The following is a 4,829-nucleotide window of genomic DNA, read 5'->3' on the forward strand; positions in this document are numbered from 1 at the left end:
GTTTCTTCCACACCTTATGAGATATGGCATGGAAGAAAACCAAGTCTTAAGCATGTTAAGATTTGGGGTTGTCCAGCTTATATCAAAAAGCTGAACACTGATAAATTGGAGACTAGATCAGAAAAAGGTTGATTTGTTGGATATCCAAAAGATAGTTTTGGATATTATTTTTATTTGCCTACTTCACAAAAGGTTGTGATAAGTAGATATGCCACATTTCTTAAACCACAGTTTGTTCAAGAAGGAGGCAAAGGAAGGCAAAAAGAGTTAGAATTGGAGAATTCTGACCAACCAACATACCAGATGGATATAGATCCATCTAGTCAACCTATATCCATTGACGAAACATCAACAGCTGTTCCTCGTAGAACAACCAGGGTATCTCACCCACCAGTGAGATATGGTTTTCTTCATGAAGAAGAACAAGAGTTGTCTACTCATGAAGAAGTAGATCATGGAGATGATCCACTTACTTATGAAGAAGCTATATCAGATATAGACTCTTCAAAATGGATTGATGCTATGAAATCCGATATTGATTCCATGTATAAGAATCAAGTTTGGGATCTTATTGACCCACCTGAAGGTATTGTACCTATAGGGAACAAATGGGTTTTCAAGAAGAAAATTGGTTCTGATGGAAAGGTAGAGACCTATAAGGAAAGGCTAGTAGCGAAAGGGTTTCGCCAAAGGCAAGGAGTCGACTATGAGGAGACTTTCTCGCCTGTTGCCATGGTTAAATCAATTAGGATTTTATTAGCAATAGCTGCATACTATGATTATGAGATTTGGCAGATGGATGTCAAAATAGCTTTTCTCAATGCATACATTGAAGAAAACATTTTCATGGAACAACCTAGGGGTTTTGAATCCCAAGATGGTTCCAAGGTATGCAAGCTAAAGCGATCCATTTATGGGTTGAAACAAGCTTCGAGGAGTTGGAACATCTGTTTTGATGAAGCCATTAAATCCTTTGGTTTTATCGAAAATGAGGATGAGCCAGGTGTATATAAGAAGATTAGTGACAGTGCTATCACTTTCCTTGTCTTATATGTGGATAACATACTGTTGATGAGTAATGACACAGGCATGTTGACAACTATAAAGGGATGATTGTCAAATACATTCTCCATGAAAGACTTAGGGGAGGCAACCTATATTCTTGGGATTCGCATATATAAAGATAGAGCGAAAAGAATAATTGGTTTATCCCAAAGTCTATACTTGGAAAAGGTGTTAAAGAGGTTTGACATGCTTGATTCCAAGAGAGGATTGTTACCAGTGAGACATGGTATCCACTTTTCTAAAGAGATGTCTCCAAAGACACCTGAAGAAAGAGATAAGATGGCCAGGATTCCATATGCTTCGGCTATTGGAAGTTTAATGTATGCAATGTTGCGTACTAGGCCGGATATTGCATATGCTGTTAGTTTGACTAGCAGGTATCAATCCAATCCAGGTTTGGAACACTGGATAGCTGTCAAGAATATCCTTAAGTACTTGAGAAGAACTAAGGATTTATTCTTGATCTATGGAGGTGGAGACTTGCAATTGGATGGTTATACTAATTCTGGTTTCTAATCAGATATCGATGATAGAAAGTCTACCTCTGGATATGTGTTCATTTGTAATGGAGGTGCAGTAAGTTGGAAGGGTTCCAAACAGAGCACGACTGTAGATTCCACTACAGAGGCTGAGTATATTACTGCATCAGATGCTGCAAAAGAAGCTGTTTGGATAAAGAAGTTCATGACAGAACTTACAGTAGTTCCTTCCATTGAGTTAGCAATTCCACTACACTGTGACAACAATGGAGCAGTCATACATGCTAAGGAACCAAGGTCTCACCAGAAATCCAAACACATAGAAAGGTGCTACCACATTATCAGAGAAAAAGTTGGGCGAGGCGATGTAGCTATGCAGAAAATAGCATCAGCTGAAAATCCAGCTGATCCATTCACTAAGCCTATGTCACAGACTCAGTTAGACAGACATCTTGAGAAGATAGGTCTAAGATATTGTAATGAATGGCTCTAGTACTAGTGGGAGATTGTTAGTAGTATGCCCTAGAGCATATCATTTAGTATGTATCTTGTACATATTTTTATTAGTAAAATGCATTTCCACTTTTCCTTTTACATAATATATTTATGTGTAATAGAAAAGGTCCATTGATATTTTGTTAGAAATATTATTCTTAAGTTGTTAGGAATATGAGTGACAATATTTCTAATACAAAGTATCATAAATAGGTTCACAATTGAGGATACTTCATAATAAGGACATGACTTATCCAGAAAGATTGTATTCATATTTATTCCCAAGTTATTTATATGAGATATAAATAAGATGGAATTGTGAGTCTCATGCCATATAACAAACATGATAGGCACTTATAAATGATAAGTAGGCCGAACCAGTGACACTAATGACAAACACATGGAGTTTACTCTTGTCAATGTTTTGTCATAAATCATATCAGTGCATATAATCTTTAGACCTGAGATAGCACAGTTATCTTGTATAGAGGTAGTTTGAGTTTCATACTGCTTTCATACTTGTACTGTGTATGGGTATATGGGCATGTGTTGGCTCCTACTAGTTATATATGGAGGTAGGTGTTGATCAAGATGGAATCTGTTCCTCTAAGTAAATAGAGATAAAATCCTATGTTCATTTAATTATTCTTGATGTTTCAAGTTCCTGGCCAGGACAAATAGATTTATTCAAAAAAGAGTTTCTAATGAGAAAATCTTTTTAATCAAGAACTGGAAATAAAAGAGAATATAATATTCATAGCAAATGGAGTTTGACATAAACCATGACTCCAGCTTAAGTTGGGATTTTGTAACAGAGAGATTCTAGTGCATGGTAACATATGATTATAGGTTCATTTAAGGTAAACCTTATTACTAATTGGGTAGCTATGGCATGCTATGCTAGGTGTTAACCATGGTCTATAAGGTTCATAAAATGATTTAGAGAAATCATTTATGGTAAGAAAGAGTTCTGATGATATTAAGAGTTGATATCATGTCTCATTGCCAATTAGTGATGAGCCTAGTAAGTCACACGCTTACACAAGTTATCACCTATTTAAATATGATTTATTTAATTAATTAAAGAGTTTAATTGATTAATTAAATAGGTTTGATTTGCAATTAAATTGCAAAGTTCCTAGCATGACTTGAAACCAAATCTAGATTATTGGATGTATAGTATAAGTTAAATTTATATTTAAAGTGTTTAAATATGAATTTAATTAATGATAAATTAATTAATAGAGATTAATTAATTAATTTATATTTGATATAAATTAAAAGAAGAAAAAAATAATTATTTTGGGTTGAGAACTCAAAATTAAGACACAGGGGCATTTTGGTCATTTCATAGTGTGACACGTGACACTATGAGATGGTGATACATGGGATTACACATAAGCTCGCCAAATGTTTTTTAATCATGTAAGATGATTAAAATTAAGATTAAATATAGGTTTGACACTTGGCACAATGTGATTGGGTCACTTCAACCTAGAGCTAATCAAAGGATGACATGTGGCAAAGGTTTAATGTGTTAGCCTAGCTATATAAGTGTTGTTATGATAAAGAAAAACAACCAGTAACCACTCCTCTCCTTTGTCACGCTATTTTTAGGCTCTCCATCTATTCTTCTTCATCTCTCATCAATTCAAAGAGATTAGCCATCAATCTCTTGAATTAAGAACACTAGAAATTGTTTCTAGTGTCCTGTTTACATCTCTAATCTCTTAAAAGGTAGAACTTGAATTTCTAATTAATAGAAAAAGCTTTAGAAGCTGTTCAAGGGCTGCCATAGGTGTTCTTGTTGTGGACAAACTAGAGGGACAACATCTAGTGTCTTGAAGACAATCTCAAAGGCGCAGACACACTGCAGTGCATCAAGAGGTTAGTGTAATCATTCTTGATTTAATCTAGGGTTCTAAAATTAATCTGATTAATTTTAAAATCTTAAATGATAAATACAGATAAAAAAATATATTAAAAGAGTTTTAATATTTTGTTTATCATTGAAACCAAATAGATAAAAATAAATCTTGCATGATGCATGTGACCCTAGGTGAAAATTTTTGAATACAATGGTATAAACTTGTGTTTTTCACGCTTCCATTGCTTCAGTTTAGTGGTATCAGAGCAATGGTTTTAAAGGAAATTTTGAATTGTGAAATTGAATTAATTTTATCGGTAAATACAACTGCTACATATAGTACATTTACATCATAAATATGAACTAATGGAGAGAAATCTCCTTGTGTTGGCTATACAGGAAAAAGAAAATCCTGTGAAAAGATATGGAAGAGAAAAATGAGACAATAGAACAATCTGTGACTACAAAAGTACAAGGTTAGGCCCCAGCTCTGTAGAGTGTCGAAGGCCTGGCTGTACCAGTTTCACCGATACAAATTACCGCACAAATGGCCCAGCAAATGGCCACTTTCTTTCAACAAATGACTAATAATTTGTCAGCCCAAGCCCAAGTACCAACCCACAAGGGCAGCATGAAGTAGAGAAGAGGGAGAGACCTATGAGTCAGAGCTCAAATAGTAAATTGGGAAAAAGGAAGAACACTGGAGAGCCTAGTGGTTATGGATTTGATAGAGGCGGATCTTCAGGGCATAGGCCACTAAGGTCCAGTCGTCAAACAATCAGAAATGCCTATTCTGCTTGTATCTGCCATGTTTGTGGCAAGTTACATAGGGGTATTTGTCATAAGGCCACTGGAGCCTGCTACAATTATGGTGAACATGGACATTTCATTAGAGATTTTACTAGAGCACCTCGATCTGCTCT

Source organism: Hevea brasiliensis, chromosome 5 (assembly GCF_030052815.1).
Source record: "Hevea brasiliensis isolate MT/VB/25A 57/8 chromosome 5, ASM3005281v1, whole genome shotgun sequence".
Taxonomy (NCBI): domain Eukaryota; kingdom Viridiplantae; phylum Streptophyta; class Magnoliopsida; order Malpighiales; family Euphorbiaceae; genus Hevea; species Hevea brasiliensis.